The following is a 22,580-nucleotide window of genomic DNA, read 5'->3' as shown; positions in this document are numbered from 1 at the left end:
GACCCTCCGCCAGCAGAAGGATTATGACTTGCTTTATTGCTGTGGTCTGGAACTGCAATATCTCCAAGGTATGACTCTATTTATCTAATGTTTGACATTTGGGTTGTTGCTGGGTTTGGGATATTAGAAATAAGCTGCTTGAAGTTTAAAGTTTGTAATTCCTTGTAATTTCTTTTCTCATTAAATAAATATTCACCTTTGTGCTTAAAAAAAAAAAGAAATAAGCTGCTGTTAACATCTGTATATTTGTCTTTGTGTGGACATATGCTTCCATTTCTTGTATGTAGATAGGAGTGGAATTGGTGAGTCATATAATAAGTGTACATTTAACTTATTAAGAAACTGCTGTTTGAAAACCTTTTAAGAGACATTTTAAGAAACATCACGGTATAGTGAAAAGAGTAAAGGTATTAGAAACCAGCAAACCTGAACTGACATCCCCATCCCTGCTATTTAGCAGCTGAGTGTCCCTGAATAAATCATTTAATATCTGTTTCCTCATCTGAAAATAAGAGTAAATAATTCTATATTTTGTTAATGTTGCAAGAATTCATTGAGATAATGTTTATAAAGTGCCTAGAAAATACACAGAGAAGACTCTCAGTAACAGGCAGCTAAGGATAATAGCAGTAGTAGTAGAAGTAATTGTAGTAGTAGGTACTGCCTCAGATACTTTGTTATTTGGGGGATAAAGTTAACACAAGCTAGTCATCCACTGATCATCCCCAAACTCCCAACCAGATGAAAAAAAAGAAAAAAAAACAGGCATGTTGTTTGTAGTGTTGCTGGTATTTATTTTCATTCTTCCCTCTTTTCCTGGGCCTCATCTGGCATGTGGATCAGTAAACCTCTCCAAATGCAGGCCGCCAGATAAAATTGTTGACAGCAGAGAAACCAGAAGGCAAGAGAGTAGAAACCAGAAAAACAGCAGTAGTCTTAGAACTGTGGCTAGTAAATCCTTGCTAAGTGGCTCAAGATCCCAGAGGTTATCACACAAGAGAAACAGGAATGACAAAATCATGTCTCTTTACCTACTATGTGCCCAGCAATGGGTTGTAAGGTGTTTATGTAGATACGATGGAAACCTTGAAAAGTGTAGGGTTTGAGGTGGACACCAACTATTTCCTCTTTTAAGACAGATGACTTTAATAAGGGCTCAGAAAGAGGAAATACAGAAATAGCAGACAGATATTTGGACGGCAAAAGGCTAGATGCTCTGTGAAATGATCACTCAGTTCCTGTAAACATGACACTTTACAACACGACTGATACCAATATGGCCATTAAACTGAATTTAATGTTCACAAATCAAATAATGATGGCTTTTACTCTCAATGATTTTGAGGTTAGGTATGCAGTAAATAATGACCTGGTAAGACAGAAGGTGGCAAATATCTTAAAACTATGTATCATCCACTGCATATCACATCATGTACAGTTTACTGCATGTAGTACAGTATGCACACCATCCAGATTGCATGGTAAATAGAACGTGTGCTGTGAGAACTTTGAAAGACTTAACTACATCCACATACACAAACAAAAAAGAAACTCATTTGGCCACAATCCCACCACCCAGAAATTCTGCTTGTTAGCATGTTGTCATTGTGTTTTCAAAAATGTTTACACATGTGGTTGAAATGACTGCATGGAAGTCACATATTCAGTCTCGCAGTGCATACTAAAACGCACTTATCCTCCCCTTAGATAAAAACCCAGATCACTTTCAATAATGAAAAGCCCATCAGTCACTTTTGGTCACAGAGCAGTTTGGTTTAGTAATTTATGTCCAGCCCACAGTAACAATGTAAAATTGAATCTTTACTTAAAGGAAAAGTGCCCCCCTTCTCTACCCTCCCATTTGGCCAACGTAGACCTGCTGCCTGCAGTGGGAAAGGAAGCACGTGTCTTCTTTGCTCACCCTCACTGCTTCTCCTCTGGCTTGCCCATTTGGTTTCTGAGCCTACAGAGTTGGAGCATGGGAAGGGGGAAGAGGACACAGGAAAATTCTGATTTGACTGATGCTGTCATGAGTTGGCCTTAGTGCCATCTGATCCTGGCAAATATTTAAGCTCATTCTTTCTTTCTCATGCCTGAGAGGTCTATATATAGGTATAGGTGTGTACACACACACACACACACACACACACACATTTTGCTCCTATAAAGCATGTAATTTGGCTGTGGGAGAGACTAGGTAGTTGTTCACCAATCATTTCCTGTTCTTCCTAGACCACTATACAATATACCCTGCTCTTCTTGCACTTAAATATGGGCATGATCTGTGCCTCTTCCAGGCCTGGTCCATTAAAAAAATCCTATACATAAACCCTCTAGATTTTCCAACTCTTAGGTTGTTTTGTGCAGTGTAATGCAACCATGTTGGAAGCCACATGTTGAAAATGACGGAGCCACAAGTGGAAAGAGCTTGGGCCCTGAATCTTTACAGGGAGAAAAGTCTCCCACCAATGAGGAACACTTACTTATGTTAGACTTCATGAAGTGAGAAAGCATTTCTATTGTAATAAGCCCCTGAGATTTTGCTAATCCATCTACAAGGATTCCCCTAATTAATACACTTGTTTTAATGTTAGAACATTGTTTTTTTCTATTGATTTGTAAGATTTATGTATTATTTTTAAACATATAATATGCAATTTTATCATAAATTTTGCAAAAAAAAAATTCCTAACTTGTTGTTTGCATTTAAAATTGTCTTTGTGGCATTCTGGGTCCCTAAAAAAATTGTTTTGCACAGTGAGATTTGGCAATCATTACTTTTATGGTTTGGGTCTTTTGCCATTATGTTTAGAAAAGTATTTTGGAATGTTGATAATTATAAATTCAATTGCCAACCTCTCTGCTGATATGCTCGGCTTCCCGGTGACTCTTAATTCCTGGTGTGGAGACCTCTCATCTAGAACTACAAGATTTTGAAAGGGTCATTTGAAACTCACTCTGAAATCCTCAGTGAAAGGCACCTCAGCCATAGAGGGAAAAAATATGTGCAGTTGGGTCTAGTGAATAAGATTAATCTTTACCATTAAAGAAAAAAAATCCTGTCAAAATTCACATACGCAAAGTTCAATTTTAGAGTTTTGATAGTCTATCTTCATCCTTGTCTCCTGCCAGACACTCAAAATCCCAACTCTTGGCTGGCTGGGAATCTTTCAGAAACCCCTTATTATTCCTGGCATTTAAGCCATGATTCAGGAACCCAAGTTTCATAATGTCACCCTCCACCTTGTCTCCCACATAAAAGTTGTCTTGACCTGTATCCTGTTTCTTTAGATAACTGCAGTAAAAAACAGAATCTGAATTAACATACACCTAAATCTCTCACATTTGCATTACCTATACCACAATCAAAGCAGCAAAGAATGGGAGAATTTGTGTAACCTTGGGGAAGGAATCCCTAAGGTCATGCTGTCTCAGGCACTCCCACTTCATTTATAGGAAGAGCTGATCCTGAGTCAGACAGTGGTCAGTGTAATTATTTAGCATATGATCTGACCACGTACCAAAACACAAAATAACAGTGTTTTGAATGCTCTGATTTCCAGTGTCAGTATACTCAGGATTTCGGTGACATACATGTTATTTAGGGAAAATGTTTCATGTCGAATGTATCTGTTTTCTCAGTATTAACACATTCCCTGGCATGTAAGAGTCATTAATTATCTGGCAGTTTGTACTTCTTGGTTCCTTTCACCTTTCTACCTATCCCCCTGACCCTTCCATCTGGCAATCATCACGTGAATAAGTCATGGAGATGTAATATACAGCATAAGGCATGCTCGTATAGCCAATAATATAATAATAACTATATGGCGCCAAGTGGCTACTAGACTTATCATGGTGATCATTTCTTAAGGTATATAAATGCCTAATCATTTTGTTGTACACATGAAACCAATATAATATTCCACGTTAACTGTAATTTAAAAATAAATTTTTAAAAATTTTAAAGAGTCATTCAATACATGTATTGAATGAATGAAAACTTTTGCCATCCTAGAACACAGAAAGTTGTTTGGTGGTGTAATGTACAAGTGTACCTGAAAAACTGGAGAAAAGTCATGCTTTGGCAATATTTATGCCAATTCTCCAGAGGCATAGAAAGGTGAAAAGAATGCAAGCTTCGGACACCAAAGCACCAAGAAGAAGGAATGGGCAAGACGAAAGCCAAGGGTGTGGTCAGAAATTGCTTTCCTTACTGGGGGACAAGTGCTGTCCAAGAACATGGCACCAGCTTGAGAACTCCCATTTGTGAGAACCCAAGAGGGAATTCCAGAGGAGAGAACCAGCAGAGAAACAGAGCAGAGGCCCTCCTGAAACCTCATGGATCAGAAACAGAAAGATCCCCCGCCCCTCTGGAGGTGTATGAGCTCAGGCATTACCCACTGGAGACTCCGTTGCTCGCATATCACAGGACTCTCGGTCACAGTGCACACACTTAAATTATCATGGGGATAGACATTGTTTTCTTTTTATTCAGCCCCTTGCTGAAACACTGTCCTGAGGACTTCCGTAGGTAAAGCCAAAGCAGCAGGGGAAAAAAATCTGGAATACTGCAAGGTGACTTAAGATATGGAGAAATTTGACACCCTACCCCCAAAAGTGGAAAACATAACCAGAACACCTCTGACATAAGAACTACACCCCTGAATGGCATAACATCTACCCCATATGAAAGAGCACACAGTTTGTATGCATCTAAATGTGTGGCAGATCTACGTGGCATTTAGCAGATACTCTACTATTCTTTATTATTATCATGCCATGAATGTATTAAGTCAGAATAGTGTCTCAGATTAATTTAGCAGCTAGCAATAGTGGCAGGGTAAGATGGCTAAGAGAGCTTAATTCCAATAAGGAGCTAGAAGATTGGATGGTTAAGGTCTATAATCGTAATTCTCAAAGTATCGTCACTGGGGACAGAAGCATCAGCACCACCTTTGAACTTGTTAGAAATGCAAATTATTGGGCCCAACCTCAGACCTACTGAATTAGAAATTTTAGAGGTTGGGCCCAGTAATCTGTATTCAACAAGTCCTCCAGGTGATTCTGAGGTGTGACTAAAGATTGCAAACCACTAAGAACGACCGGTCTAGAGCAGAGGAAGGTCAGGGCTCAGCGAGGCTTTGGTGGGAGCTCCCAAGAAACCATAATGGCACTAGTTCCCTAGATGGGTACCCAGAGGTAAAAGGGAACCAGGGACAGAGGGATACCTAAGCCCCTTTTGTCTTCCTCAATATACTGTTTCAAATGTAAGCCAGGATATCCCACAGAATGTTTCTGTAGCCCTAGAGTTTAGACTTAAACTTGAAAAAGAGTGCTTCTTAGAAAAGCAGTGTGACTCAGGGAAATAAACCTGAATTCTGAAACCAAATCATGTCTGCAACACGATCTTGGGTAATTTCTTTAACTTGTCTGAATTTCTGTTTCCCTATCTATAAAATAGGAAACATAAAAATATATTTTACAAAGTTGCTTTGAGAATTAAGCAGGAAAATGATATGTGAAATTTGCCCAACAAGGGCCCTGGCTCATAGTAAGTGTTTAGTAAGCGGCTGCACTTAGGCTGTGATTTGAGTTATTTGTTTTTACTATCAGGTTGAACCACATGAAATATAAGATATGCAACTCTTTCTCAACCTACAAAAATGGTAGTCTCCTATGGTTCAGCTTAATATGTCCTCCTCACAAATGTAGCAGAAGCATAGTAAGCTCTAGTCCCTCTCTCTAAACTACTTAATGACTTCATGAACAGGATTGTGGCTAGCTGATTTGCATCTTTCCCTCACGGAATTATTGGATCTGCTAGGGTCTTAGTTTACTTCAGGAACCCAAAACCTTGCAGGAGAACCATGTGAAGAGAATGTGAGAGTATAGATTGTATATAGCTGACTTCAACCCCTGACAGGATGGAATGGTGGGCCCTATGTTTGGAAAGATAAGAAAAGCCCCTATGATTGTCATCAGCCAGTAGACCCTTTGCCAACCTTAATGGAAGCAAAGAGGAGTTGAAGAGTCATCCAGGAGGGAGACAAGGTAATGGCACAACATCAAAGAGCGACACAGTCTTATAGCTATTATTGAGAACTCTCCACAGACAACTGTGGTTTGCCTCTACAGTAGCATTTTTCAGAATACAATGTGCGTATGAATTAACTCAGGAGCCTGTTAAAATGTAGAAAACTCAATGCATTTGGACTAGACCCCAAATTCTTGTTTTTAACCAGCTTTCTGGTGTTGCCGACGTTGCAGATCAGTCAATTATATTTTAAAAAGCAAAACTTCACAGGATGTGTTGAAGATATGATACTAGATTGGTTTAATATTCAGTGGAAGTAGGAGCTGTTTAAAGAGGTGAGGAACGTCTCAAACTAAATGTACAGTGATGACAATTGGAGGTATCAAAAGCACATGAAAAAGAAAATATGTTAGTTATATCAGGGGCCTGCAAACTATAGCCTGTCACTTGTGTTTGTCAATAATGTTTTATTGGAACACACGTTCATTCATTTGCGAGTTGCCTGTGGCCTCTTTCACCCCACTAAGTCAAAACTGAGTAGTTGCAATGCAGATCTCATGATCTGCAAAGTCCAATATATTTACTATCTAAAATTTTATAGAAAAAGTTTGCTGACACTTGAGGTAAACACATCTGCCTTGCTCCCCTTTATCATCAGATACGCATAAAAGAAGACCTTTTTGCTACCTAATTAATGCTCAGTCCTGCCAAATGCAAGAATTAAGAGTCTGAGAACTGAAACTAGAACTAAAGGAGACTTACAGGATGTACATTTGATAATCATACCTTTGTATACTCTGTGCACAGGTCCAAGTTAAGCTCTGTAGGGAATGTAAGAAGAGTCAGAGCAATGTCTCAGTTTTAAGAAGTTCAATATCTAGTTGAAGATGACTTTCCCTTCCCCTTCAAGGTTTTTCTTTATATTTTTTTCCAGAAGTTCAAATTCACCAAGCAATTGACTAATTGGCCAGTCATGAGGTATTCATAGGAAAAATAATTTCTCCATTATTTCACCATTGAAATAGAATGCATTTTTGTCATGTTTATTTAAACTTTCTTTTAAAAATCTTTATATCAGTAATAATGTGTATATACAATTTCATATACTATATCATAAAATTTCTTCATATTTTTCTAAAGCTTTCATAATCTTGATTTTTGTGGCTGTATAATATTCTGCCAAATATGCACCATAAATTTACTTTAACTTTGATATATTATAACATACGAGTTGGACAATTAAGTTCATGAACTTCTCGCAATGATGTTGCTAACCTTTTCTGATATCAGAGGGATTATCCATTATGAATTTGTACCAACTGGACAAACACTTAACCAAGTTTTCTATTTGGAAGTGCTGAAAAGGCTGCGAGAAAAAGTTAGATGAAAACAATCTGAACTTTTCATCAACAATTCATGGCTCTTGTATCACGACAATGCACCAGCTCACACGGCACTGTCTGTGAGGGAGTTTTTAGCCAGTAAATAAACAACTGCATTGGAACACCCTCCCTCCTCACCTGATCTGGCCCCCAGTGACTTCTTTCTTTACCTGAAGGTAAAGGAAATATTGAAAGGAAGACATTTTGATGACATTCAGGACATCAAGGGTAATACGACAACAGCTCTGATGGCCATTCCAGAAAAAGAGTTCCAAAATTGCATTGAAGGGTAGACTAGGCACTGGCATCAGTACATAGCTTCCCAAGGGGAGAACTCGAAGGTGACCATAGTGATATTTAGCAATGAGGTATGCAGCACTTTATATATATATATATAAATTTTATTGGGGAATATTGGGGAACAGTGTGTTTCTCCAGGGCCCATCAGCTCCAAGTCCTCTTCCTTCAATCTAGTTGTGGAGGGCACAGCTCAGCTCCAAGTTCAGTCTCTGTTTTCAACCTTTAGTTGCAGGGAGCCGCAACCCACTATCCCAAGCGGGAATTGAACCGGCAACCTTGTTGCTGAGAGCTTGCGCTCTAATCAACTGAGCAATCCAGCCACCCTTCCAGAAGCTGAGCTTCAGCTCAGCGTCTTCAATCTAGTTGTGGGAGGTGCAGTTCACTGGCCCATGTAGGAATCGAACTGACAACCGTGTTGTTCAGAGCTAACCAGCTGAGCCACCTGGCCGCCCCCGTAACACTTTTTCTAGGATGAGTTCACAAACGTAATTGCCCAACTTCGTAGGTCATCTCTAATAGCTTAGACATGTAAATACTAGAAATAATTTTTAAATACAGAGTTTTTCCTATATTTTGGATTATTTCCTTAGGATAATTTTTCAGAAGAACATTTATGGCACCAAAAGAACATTTAAAGTGTTAGTAACTTTAAACCATATTATATGTATTTTAAATTGCTTTCCAGAGGCATTATATCAATTTCCTTTTCTGTTAGCAATTTTTAAGCATTCTAGCTTGACCACAACCTTACTAGAATGGAGTGTCATTGTTTTTGGGTAATTTGGGGCAAACATTGTAGGAAAGTTATGGTACAAATAGAGGGGTGACTTAATCCTCATCCCTGAACAGGAATTTAAATTATTACTTTCGTCCTTGTACTTACAAGTACACTATGAGTTGATGTTGCCCATTCCCTTCATTAAACTAGCACCAGAAACTAGAATCTTGTTATGATTCTATTTATTTAGGAGTCTGAATAAGATATGTCTGATTTGAATCACGTCTGAGTTTAGTTAATTTGGTTCTAAAAAGAACTCTTAATAACACCACCACTTAGAAGGTGTTACCAAGGTATGATCCCTGAAGTGTTAAATTGAGATTTCAATATGAAAAGACGAGAACAGTAAGAAAAGATAGAGTAAGTCACATTCAGTGTCTTATAATCCCTTATATTTATATAAACCTTTTGACTAAGTACTTTTACGTCACTTATTTCAGTTGTGCCTCATAAATACCTCTCCACGCAGAGTAAGCACTGTTATTCTAAATCTGAAGAAGCTATGCAAAGCTTAGGGAGGTTAAGTGACTTACCTGAGGTTACAGAGCTGCTTATAGCAGAGATTGACCAAAATCCTAGAATTTCTATTCATTTTTCCATCCATTTGTTGATTAAGTGAATAAGCATTTGTTAAACATGCAGTGTTTCTGTGCTAAGCCCTGGGGCTAGAGCATTGAACAAAATGGAAGTCGTCCCTGTCCATGCATAGCTTGTGGTTAGACAACAGAAAATAGAAACATGCTCAATTACATGACACATACGTTTTCAATGACGTAAATTAAATTGTGATAAATATTATAGAAGAAGGAAACAGGAGAGAATAATGGAGAGGTATTTTATTTAGATAGGATAATCAGAGAAAGCCCCTCTAAAGAAATTATGTATATGCAAAGATCTAAAGAGTGAGAAGGGTTCAAGCAAGAGTGTGTGGGGAGGGGAGTGGGGGAGTAGTAAAGAATGTCTTTCCATTGATCCTGATGTTTAAAATCTCTAGGATAGAAAAGATTTTGACAGGTTTGGAGAATCGACAAAACATCAGTCTGGCAAGTGCAATCTACAGTGAAATATACCAACTGGTAAAGCCCCACCAAGATTACAGAGCTTGCAAGCAGCTATTATTAACTCTCTTTCAAATATCAAATAAACAAATAAGGCTAGCTGGTATGTTAGGAACATCTCCAAAATGAACAAAAAAACAAAACACACAATCAAAAAAAAGAAAAAAAAAAGAAAAATAAGGCAGGCCAAAAAGCCTTCAAAATCAAATGATAATTAATGTTCTCAGAACGGTAAGAGGTATAAAACAAGGGCAGAATGCTATGAAAAAGGAACAGAGAATAAGTAAGAATTTTTGAAGATTATAATTTGACAATAATTTTAAAATTAATATAAAAGTTGGAAGATAAATTAGAGGCAATCTTGTAGATCATAGAATTAGAACAACAACAAAAAGAAAAGAAAAGAAAAGAAGCAAGAAAAGAAAAAATAATTAGAAAATATAAGAAGCCCAACATCCAACTAATTTGATTCAATAAAAATTCCCCAAATTAAAAGACACATTTCTCCAGCTTAAATGGAGCCACTAGGTGACCAGCACGACAACTGAAAAAAGACCTATAACATGGCTCATTGCATTGTGAAATTTAGAACCCTGAGGTAGAGGGAAGATCCTAAAAGCCTTCGGAGAGGAAAAAAAACAACCACATACAAAGTAAAATGAATCATGATGATATTGGAGTTTTCAACAGCAACACCGAAAATTAGAAGAAAATGGAGCACTGCTTCAAAATTCTGGGTGGTCATGATTTTTAACATAAAATTACATTTTTAGTAAATTATTAACCAAAAGAATGAAGTTAAAGTAACCATAGTTTCATAATTGCAAGAATTCAAATGGATGTACGCTTTCTCAAAAAGCTATTGAAGGAAGTCCTACCGCAAAATAAAGTTGTAAACCAAGACAGAGAAAAGGATCTAGGAAAGATTTCACTTATCACAGGAGAGTAGTGAAGGGAAGTCATGGGTTGTCAGCCGTGCAGGAGAGCCAGGCTGGATTGAAGCAGGAGGATCAGAAGGCTATAGGAAACTCCAGGAACAGAAATGGAACTTTCATATTATCTGCTGTTTGATGTTTGGAGAATCATATCAACAGACTTTTAACAGTACAGGTCAGACAATTAAGTTCACAAACTTTCCACTGTATGAGTTATTTTTTTTAACTCTATATAACTTTATAACTGTATATAACATATAACTCTGGGTAACCTTGATAAAAATTAAAACCAACTTAAGAAAAAGTAAGGCAATGGACTGGATGAGATTGCTCAGGGAGAGAGAAAGGCAGCTAAGGCTGAGTCCTGAGGACATTCTAATTTGGAAGTTAGATACAGGAGTAAAGTGAGTGTCATGAGAGTCAAAAGAAAGAATAAATGGAAAGGGCGATTGACCAATACTGAGATACTGAATAAGATGAGATGGAAAGTCTTCCATTGGATTTTGCATCCTGGACATCTGGAAAATTTGGCATGGGTGTTTCTATTAGAAATCAATAACTGGGTAGAAGAGAGCAAAAGCCAGGCTGAAGTAGGGTAAGAGTGTGAAGCCGATTTGTGGAAAACTCTATTAGTAAGGACTTGGGGTGGGAACTCAAGAAATGGGGTGGTACGTGGAAAGAGACGCGGGGTAAGTAGAGACTTTTGTTTGTAATAAATACAGGAGATAATAGATATATTTGTTTATTGGTGAGGCTGATCCAGTAAGAGAGGAAAATGGGTAATGTATAAAGAGGGAACCACGGAGTGAAGCAGGAACAGTATTTGAGGAGATAACATCCTGGGTATATATAGAAGAGACTGGACTTTTGATAGGCTGAAGGATACTTTTCCCATTTTAACCAAGAAGGAGAAAATGGGCCCTAGTGGAGATTGCAGGTTTGGTGAACGTGAAAATGGTTTTTCAATTTTGTCCATGAAATGAGAAGTCATTATCTGAGGACAGAGGAAAGAATCAGGAGGTCTCAGGAAGAGAAAAGAAGGTATAAAATAGTCTTCTTAAGGAATAGGGAAGTAAGTCAACAAGAGAAAAATAAAAGACCTGCTGGGCAGTTTTGAGCGCCTATTTGAAGTTGGAGATCATGAATTGAAAGTGAATCATTTAGCTCCATCACATTTTTCTATCCACATATAGCAGCTGGGGTACACGGTCAGAGACAAAGGTAGAGTACAGTCAGAGCTGGAGTCTTGTCTGATGAGTAAGACAGAAGGAGTGAGGAGCAGAGGTTTTTGCAAGAGAAGAGTCCTAGTGAGGGAATGCTGGAACCTAGACTGATGGCCAAAGGGAATGGGCTGACGTTGCAAAGAAATGGGGGGGATCAGTAGGCACGGCACCTTCCTGAACCAGGGCCTTGCAGGCTCAAGGGAAAGTAGCATTTGAATAATGTATTGTGGCACGATGTAATTATCTTTGCTGGGGTGGCAATTGGTGGAACAGGGTTGCATGCTTGTCAAGAGAACCTGCAGAGTTTTCCTTACAGCAGACATCCAGGGCAGGGCTAAAAGTGTCAATATCTGAGTTCCTGCTGTCTTTCTTTTTCAGAGCCCCAGTAATTCACTTAAATGAGAGTTGGCCTAAAGTTGACCCTCCGGTCTCTAACAGCTCTAACATCTCACATACTATAGAAACAAAGGCCTAGGCTGTGGAAAAACTGACATTACAAACCGTGGGGCTGCCACTTAATGGGCTGTGAGTCTTCAGAGAAGCCACATAATCTGCCTGAATTCGAGCAATGTCCCTTGTTTTTTAGGTGTTTCTTAGAGCTCTGCTATCCATTTTGAATGAGCAGAATGCATGTGTCTAGTTATAGAGAGGTCATGCATTATCTTACACAAAAGTGATAGGGTTTTATTATATTAAATGAGGAGTGTCTAACTGGCCTTGCTGAATAATTATTGCAAAGAGGAAGAGCTACGGATCAATTACTCTGAAATAAATTATTTTGCTTGACATTTCCAGTCACAACTGCATGGTAAATACTAATCCCACAAGATGTGACCATTTAGTTGTATTTGGCCTGTTCCTCTAACTGGCATGCTCCCTCCAGCATCAGGAGTTTTGCAACCAGAATGCTCTTCCCTTGATCCACCCATGTTTAGAGCATCTCAGTCTGCAGGTCTCGTTTGAACACCACCTCCTTGGAGACATCTTCCCTGAACACCAGCTGTGTATCATCACCAGCCCACAGCCCTTATTCTCTCTCACAGATACACTCTGTTATTTTTCTCCTAGCACTTAGCACCTTTTATAATTATGCATTTATTTGTGTGTCATTTATCATCATATCCCCTATTTGGTAACCAACAGATGGAAGATATTAAATTTATACTGAATGGCTGAAAACCTGGAGAATCTTAATATCTTGGGCATGAAGAATTTTTGTGGGATTAGGTGGTTATGTGATTGCTGGATCTTCTACAGTGGTCTTCCACCTCCATTTGGACAATGATCCTATGTTATATTCTGTTCCCAAGAGTATGCTTAGTACATGACAGGTGTCCCAAAATATCTCTTGGCTCAATAAATAGATGAATGAATGGATGGATGAATGGTATATGTTTCACCAATAACTTCTGGAAGAAATAACATTGCTCAAATACAACTATGCTACAGATACTTTATTAAGATTTTCTTTCAGCCACAGTGAAGATCATTCACCTTAAACGGCCTTAAAATTTGTTCGGGCTAAAACTATTTTATCCTTGCTATGTGAAGTATAACTTAAGACCTCAATCATTTGAATTATCTAGATTCAAAACAGCCTTTTTGGAGGAGAATCCTGTCCCTGCACAAAATATTCCATGGAGTTTTTTTCACCTCGGAGTTGGGGTGGAATGGGTTTTACTGAAGTTGTGTCCTTGTTAAGCAACTGTGCCCAGTTTTGATTTAACTCATTTGGGCCTCCGCTCAACCTGAGCTCCTTGCTGTTGGAACAATTTCTCACTCACTGCTACTTTGCACCTTCCAAAGCTTGAAGGACACATGAGTCTTTCATTTCTCCAAGTTGATCAAGATGTGGTTCTGAATCAAACCAGAGCAGCTAAATTCTAGGTACTAGACTGTGTCACACATGTTCCAGAAGGACTGCATTTCTGAATGCTTGGTTTTGATGCATCAGCCTCCAGTGGGGACCACTGTAAACACATCCCCCATTGGGGACCACTGTAAACACAACCCCATGACAGCCATCTTTGGGCCCGTTGTGAGGAAGCCATTCATTACAGCCCACCATATCTTTTGTAGGAGATAGCCTCACATGAACTGGGTGTGAAGAAAGATTTGCTTTCTTTGCGAAGTGTTTGGGTTTTTAATTACATGACCACTCTACGTTGTTCAACTGACCAGATTCCTCTTTTCTCGTTGGCTTCTGGAAAGTTGACAATCAAGTATGGCTAACCCCTGGCAGGCGTGCCATCCTTGTGTGTTCATTGTCAGCCACTTTCCTGGCTCTACTTTGCACCTGGATTTTTTTTCTCGTAACACATTTAAACTGGTGCTCTCTTTACTTACTAGATAGTAGATATTCTTGGACATTGTTTTAGATTACTTTATCGATGAAAGTAGAATATGAATAACTAAAAATTCATAATAATGTCTTTCTTGCTGAACTGCTGTAATAATTACCCATACAATACATGAGAACTTACAATATAAGAAATATTCAATTAATGATGGTAACGCTGTAGAACTGCTGTTGCTACTACCCGCTCTCCATGATTCCACCTTAGATTTCCTTAACTTTACTAATCAAGTGTTGCCTGTGGCTTTAAATAGACTCTGGTTAGATTATTGTTTTAGCTTCAACTCTCAGCATTCCCACACAATGGCACATACTGGATAACAGCTGGAGGGTATTAGGTCTGTCAGTCTGGTTTTAGTTTCATTAAGAACTACTTGGGACTGTTTCACAAATCTAGACACTCAATACTTAGTGAGAGAAAGGAAGGCACGGAGCATTGAAAAGAGGTCCTATGCATAATCCAGTAAATAACTTGGAAGCATTGGGTGTCAGCTAGGATTATGCTACTCAAAGTGTGGTCAGCAAACTCTCAGCCTCGGCACCACTTAGGCATTTACGTCTCAGGCCCCACTCCAGACTTATCGAATCAGCATCTGCCATTTAACAAGAGCCCCAGGTAATTTGTATGCACTTTAATGTTTGAGAAGCACTGAACTAGGGCAAACTGGAAGACCGGCAGTCCAGGCAGCCTGCATTAGCTGATGGAGAAGTGCCATGCCACCAGCCCACTTGGCAGAATTTCAGTGGGATTATGGGAAGCATGTGCACATTGTAACCTGATGAGTGGTTCAGATCCGAGCTCTACTGCTTGTGTGTTGTGCCACCTCAAACAGTTTGCCTCGCCTTCCAGAGCCTCAGTTTCTTCATCTGTTAAACAAAAATAATCACACTCCCCCTCCTCACACAGTTGCTATGAGAATGAAATAATGTATGCTGAAATGACCCACAGAGAAACTAAAATGTATTAACATGACAATTTCTAAACAATGCCTTATGACAACTGGTTATGGTCTTTACCTAAAGGACGTTGGGTATCATGGATTATCTCTAGACCACAGCACCTAGGTGGTGGATAGCTGTGACCCAGTTGCCAGTGTCACTGTATACACTGTCTCTAAGAGTAGAGGGCTCTCCAGACTATGGGCATCTGCCACTGGGGCTTCTCTCCAAGCAAAAATAAGCTAGGACTTTCTTGCTTGATTCTACCCCAAGGGGAAACCAACTGGGAGAGAGTAGCCTACCCTAAAAAGTAGGGATTATGAATCCCATTTGATAAAGAAAGGGGAATTGATTGACTCCCAGTTTACAGCTGGCATTCACAGAATTGGTGTGTGGACTGTGTTCTTCCTACTATATGATGATTATTGTGGATACATTGGGGAACCCACGATTGTAATTGGGAGGTAAATAATACAAGCCTAATGATACCTATCCTGAGGTAGGGTGCCCTCCTCTTAAATTCACATCCAGGTTGCATAACCCATTCACCAAAATAAAAAGTCTCTTGTTCAAACACTTTTGTAAATACAAATGGTGTCTCCTTAATTATAATTCTCTTCTAGCCCACTGGCCTTGGGGCTCTAATTGGTTTTATGGTTCTACTTGTTGCAATTAGGATTTCATCTCACATTGAACAGTGTTTTTCCTTAAGGATCATGACCAGTGGCTTACTCTACGTGATTAACTTGATAATATTTCATCTGCATCTTCCCGGGCTAAAAAGCGTCAATGTTTTACATCAGGATCTTGATTTACTAACCATCTGCTGAGAAGTCTGTCATCCACAGGGATGATTTCTTACTCCCTCCAGACTGCAAGACTTTGCCAAGGTTCTAGTGAGTCAAGGCCTGACCTTGAAGGCAAAAGGCATGCTGTATCTCACTCTTTAATTGATTTAATTGTCTTCCTGTAAAGGTAGGCAGTAAGCCCTTTTGTTATTTCTTGCCAAATTTTACACTTTGGAGATGTGACTTAAAGGCAACCTCATATGGGGATCTCTGAGGAATTTCTTCTTTACTGAGGCTTCATTGTTAGGATCTATGATACAGTAATCTCTTAGTTGGAAGGAATAGAGATTTGCTCGGGTGTGTCCGGGAGGGAAAAAGAAGAGATTTAATGAAAAGATACAGGTGTATGCTAACCCGGGAAAAGCTGAAGAATCAAGCGATAGCAAAGTCACAAATTGGGCTATCTATGGGGAACAACTTTTCTTCGCTATCGATTACTCTTCTGTGAGGATGCCTGCTCTGTTTTTATTTCCACCATGTTTAGTGGCAATTTCCTTGTAATGTCATCCCACATGCTACATCATGGCTGACAGGTCCCTCTGCTCCACGGATATTCTTTTACACTCAGCCTCACTAACTGGCAGCAACCTTTCAGTCTCCAAATGGCAAAATTCCTTAAAGAAAAATTGGATTGGCTCAGTTCATTTTTATACGACAGGCTTTAGGTTGCCTTTGAGTCAAGTGCCCACCCTTGGTCCAGTCTGAGTATGGCTTCCTTTTCTCCCTATTTCAAGTAAGGACCATGAGTGGGCAGATCCCCTGGAGACATCATGGGCAGGACAGAAGCTTGTAATTCCAGGGCATATTCTTGTAGTTCAAGTTCTTTGACCCATGCTTTAGTCATGGGCAGAGTAAATCTGCACAATGTTACCTTGGTCAATACCCATTACCAAGTATTATCTGTTAAACTCCCTCATCCCTAGTGAGCACCCAAACACAGCAAGAAGAATGAATGGGAGGACAAGAAAATACCCTCTACAGAAGGATGCCTGATCATATAAGTTGCCAAGGGCCTTCTGTTTTGACTTTCAAGCTCTTGTGTCTTGCTGACTTCCTGGCTCTCAGGCTTCCCCTTCTCCTGCCTCTAGTTAACCCCAACCTCTGACTCCATAGATTCAGCCCAGAATCTTTTTTTAATTTTTTTTTAGTATTGTACCAATGTTTATTTTTTTATTTTTTAAAATTTATTAGAGTGACAGTTGTTAGTAAAATTACATAGATTTCAGGTGTACAATTCTGTATTACATCATCTATTAATCCCACTGTGTGTTTACCACCCAGAGTCAGTTCTCCTTCCATCACCATATATTTGAACTCAGCCCAGAATCTTAATGCCCAGGTTTTGATCAGCAATTTTTGGCCTCTGATGCTTGCCCTCTTATCTAAGTTGTTTTCCTTTTAATTTCCTCATTTTGAAAATCCAACATGAGGGTCAGCTAGTATAGTGTCTGCCTCAATTATGGGCATCTAACACAAGGATAGTTAGCGGAAAGGTACGCATAACATTAATTGACTCTTTTATATAGAAACACTGTAATTGGGACGTGATCTTTATGGAATATGTAGCCATCAGCAATGAGAAAGATTACGTATGAAGAAATATTCTAAATAGAGTATTAAATAAAACTAATATAGAGTTGTTCTTACACTCTGGGTATTTGTATATAAAATATGAGATATGTGGATTAATAGAGACAGGGATATATTTTAAGAGTAAATAAGTTGTTCTAGGGTGTGAGATCTAGGGTGTTCACTTTGCACTTTCCTAAAAATTCTTCAGAATTTTGGTTGCTATATTACTTCTATATTTTGTTTAAAGGAAGAGGTGGGTGAGAATGGTGTGAACCTAAAGAACAAGTAATCGATGGGAGACGTTATCAAAATGGTGGCGTGAGGTGAGCCTCTGTAAAGCTCCCCTGGAATTTACAACTAATCGAACAACAATAACTCCACAAAGGACTCCCTGCACAGCACACAGGCAAGACAAACAGGCCCACTACTAAATTCACCTACAGGTGAGAGAATCACACAAGCAGGGGAGGAGGGAAGGGAGAAGTGCAGAGATGAGCCGCTGGGGTGCAGGACGCAGACCTAGCTCAGTGCTCCGAGCTCGCTGCATCCCAGAACTACTGCAGCTGCTGGAGAGGGAAGAACTCAGACTGCTATGGCTCCGCTTATGGCCCACAGGGTTGAGGGGACAGCATATAACAAGGCTGAACCCAACGCTCACGGCAGACCTCGGAGCAAAGACTGAGGGAAGAAGGCTGAAAACAGTGGTTTAATCCCTCATTGCCGAGCAGAGAACGGAAGCCTTAGGCACTGAGACTAGCCAACCCCTCCTTATCCTCCCAGAGCTCACCCTGCCCCCACCTGCCCGGTGCTAGAAGCAGAACAGTAGCAGTGTCACATCAAATGAACAAAGTGTTTGCTGTTCTGGGAACTGCGGACCGCAGACACAGATTCGCAGCCCAACTAGTTCCGGCAAAGGGGAGGGAGCTGTGGAAGGGGGACCGGCTGTGGTGGTGGTTGCAGCCATTGCTCTGGACCACCTCTCACAACTCACCCCACCCTTGACCCCAACTATCTGGGCGGATTCCTGCAGGAGTAAACAGAACTGCTGAAACATATGGGCTCTGAATCTGGTGCAGGAAGAACTTTGGAACTTCAAAAACTCTCATACTGGGACACTGTGCCCTGTGACCCAGGTGAACTATTAACAGAGGAGAAGCCTGTCTCCCAGGGAATCCCCCCATTGTGTGAGAAGCTGGAATGGTGCAGAAAAAACATAGCACTACCATGTGAGAGAGAAAAAAAAAGGCTGCACAGAGAGAAAATAAAACATTCAATCAACAAGTACTGGAAAACAAAAGAAAGACCTCTTCCTATCAACCTGTTGCAGAAGCCACTCCTGTAGATGTCTAGGAAGAGAAATAATGAATCAGTAATTGCCATGAATAACCACGGCAAAAAGACAACTCAGAAAGAAAGTGAAAAGTCTCCAGAAAAGGAACTTAAAGATATGGAAATATGTGACTTAAATGACAGAGAATTCAAGATTGCAGTTCTGAAAAAACTCAATGAGATGCAAGAAAACACAGAAAGGCAATTTAATGAACTCAGAAACACAATCAAAGAACAACATGAGCATTTTACGAAAGAGATTGAAATTTTAGAAAAGAACCAAAGGAATTTCTGGAGATTAAGAACTCAATAGAAGAAATTAAAAATGAAATAACCAGCTTAAGTAATAGAGTTGACCAGATGGAGGAAAGAATCAGTGACTTCGAAGACAGAAACCTGGAAATTACGCAGATGGGAGAAGAAAGAGACTTGAGACTTAAAAGAAATGAAAGAACTCTACAAGACCTTTCTGACGCTATCAGAAAGAGCAATATAAGAATAATGGGCATACCAGAAGGAGAAGAAAGAGAGAAGGGAACAGAGAATATATTCAAACAAATTGTTGATGAGAATTTCCCAAACTTGTGGACAGAACTGGATCCTCGAATCCAAGAAGCAAATAGAACACCTAATTACCTCAATCCCAACAGGCCTTCTCCAAGGCACATTGTATTGAAGCTGTCTAAAAGCAACGACAAAGAAAGAATCCTCAAGGAAGCCAAGGAATAGAAGATGGAAACCTATAAAGGAAAGCCCATTAGATTATCATCAGATTTTTCAGCAGAAACACTACAAGCAAGGAGGGAGTAGAACCAAATATTCAAACTATTGAAAGAGAGAAATTATGAGCCAAGAAAAGTATATCCAGCAAAGATATCCTTTAGATATGAAGGAGGAATAAAGACCTTTCCAGACATACAGAAGCTGAGGGAATTTTCTAATACACGACCTGCACTACAAGAAATACTAAAGGAGGCTATTCGACCACCATCAACAGGGACAATTTGTGGCAACATAAAAAGGGGGAGAGTAAAGGTCTGAACCGGAATATGGGAATGGAGAAAGTAAGCGTGCTGAAGAAAATGGAATACTCTAAATATCACACTTTCTTTTACATAAACTTAAGGGTAACCACTCAAAAAAAAAATCCAGAACTGAAATATGTACTGTAATAAAAGAAGAAACAGAGGGAAACATCATAGAATGCAACCACACAGAAATAATAGACAACAACAAAAAGGCAAAGAAACAATGGAGACACAGCCTTACCAGAAAACTAAAGACAGAATGACAGGAAATCCTCACATATCAATAATCACCCTAAAAGTAAATGGACTGAACTCACCAATAAAAAGGCACAGAGTAGCAGATTGGATCAAAAAACTAAACCCAACCATATGCTGTCTCCAAGAGACACATCTCAGCTATAAGGACAAGCACAGACTCAAAGTGAAAGGGTGGAAATTGACACTCCAAGCAAATGGTACCCAGAGAAAATCAGGTGTAGCCATAATGATATCAGATGAAACAGACTTCAGGGTGAAAAAGATAACAAGAGACAAAGATGGACATTTCATCATGGTAAAGGGGACTATACAACAAGAAGACAAAACAGTCATCAATATTTATGCCCCCAATCAGGGAGCACCAAAATACACCAAGCAAATACTAACAGAACTAAAGAAAGAAATTGACCAAAACACAATTATACTGGGGGACTTAAATACATCATTGACAGCTATGGATAGATCATCCAAACAGAAAATAAATAGTGAAATAGCAGCCCTAAATGACACATTAGATGAAATGGACATAATTGACATATAGAGAGCACTTCATCCTAAAACATCAGACTTTATATTCTTTTCGAGTGTACATGGAACATTCTCAAGGATAGACCATATATTGGAACATAAAATCAGCCTCAACAAATTTAAGAAGATTGAAATCATACCAAGCATATTCTCTGATCACAAGAGAATTGAAATTGGATATCAACTGCAAAAAGAAAGCAGGAAAAAACACAAATACATGGAGATTAAACCACATACTTTTAAAGAATGACTGGGTCAAAGAAATTAGAGGAGAGCTCAAAAGATACATAGAAACAAATGACAATGAAAATACATCCTACCAAAATTTTTGGGATGCCGCGAAAGCAGTTTTAAGAGGGAAATTTATATCATTACAGGCCTATCTCAAGAAACAAGAAAAATCCAAAATAAATAACCTCATGTTACACCTTAAAGAACTAGAAAAAGAAGAACAAGTGAAACCCAAGATCAGCAGAAGAAAGGAAATAACAAAAATCAGAGCAGAACTAAATGAAATAGAGAACAAAAAGACAACAGAAAAAATTAACGTGACAAAGAGCTGGTTGTTTGAAAAGATTAACAAAATCGACAAACCCTTGGCTAGACTCACTAAGATAAAAAGAGAGAAGACACTAATTAACAAAATCAGAAACGAAAAAGGGGAAGTTATCACGGAAACTACAGAAATACAAAGGATCATCCAAGAATACTATGAAGGACTATATGCCACCAAATTCAATAACCTAGAAGAAATGGACTTCTTAGAAACATATAGCCTTCGAAGGCTGAACCATGAAGAACTGGAAAATCTAAACGGACCGATCACCAGTAACAAAATTGAATCAGTCATCCAAAACCTTCCCAAAAGCAAAAGTCTGGGACCAGATGGCTTCACTAGTGAATTCTACCAAACCTTCAAACAGGATCTAATACCAATCCTGCTCAAACTCTTCCAAAAATTTGAAGAAGAGACAGTACTCCCTAACTCATTTTATGAGGCCAACATTACCCTGATACCAAAACCTGGTAAAGACAACACAAAAAGAAAACTACAGACCAACATCTCTGATGAATACTGATGCAAAAATCCTAAACAAAATTCTAGCAAATCGAATACAACAATGCATTAAAAAATTATTCATCACGACCAAGTGGGGTGCATCCCCGGGGCACAAGCATGGTTCAACATCTGCAAATCCATCAATGTGATACATCACATAAACAAAATAAAAAACAAAAATCATATGATTATATCAATTGATGCAGGAAAAGCATTTGACAAGATACAACATCCATTTATGATTAAAACACTTAATACAATACGTATAGAAGGAAAATACCTTAACATAATAAAGGCCATCTATGACAAGCCCTTAGTTAATCTCATAATTAATGGTGAAAAACTGAAGCCCTTTACTCTATGTTCAGGAACACGACAGGGCTGTCCCCTATCACCTCTGTTTTTCAATGTAATGTTGGCAGTCCTTGCCAGAGCCATCAGGCAAGAGAAAGAAATAAAAGGCATCCAAATTGGGAATGAAGAAGTTAAATTATCACTCTTTGCAGATGACATGATGCTATATATAGAAAACCCTAAAGACTCCACCAAAAAGCTGTTAGAAACAATCAACAAATATGATAACGTTGCTGGCTACAAAATCAATGTACAAAAGTCCATTGCATTCATATATATTAACAATGAAATCTCAGAAAAAGAAATAGAAAAAACAATTCCTTTTGCAATTGCAGCAAAAAGAATAAAATACCTAGGAATAAACTTAACCAAGGATGTGAAGGATTTATATGCTGAAAACTATAAGACATTTTTGAAAGAAATTGGAGAAGACGCAAAGAAATAGAAAGACATTCCATGCTCATGGATTGGAAGAATCAACATAGTTAAAATGGCCATATTACTCAAAACAATATACAGATTTAATGCAATCCCCATCAAAATCCCCATGGCATTTTTTAAAGAATAGAATAAAAAATCATCAGATTTGTTTGGA

This window comes from Rhinolophus hipposideros, assembly GCF_964194185.1.
Source record: "Rhinolophus hipposideros genome assembly, chromosome: 5".
NCBI lineage: Eukaryota > Metazoa > Chordata > Mammalia > Chiroptera > Rhinolophidae > Rhinolophus > Rhinolophus hipposideros.
The sequence above is the reverse complement of the archived record's forward strand: the minus strand, read 5'-3'. Positions refer to the sequence as shown.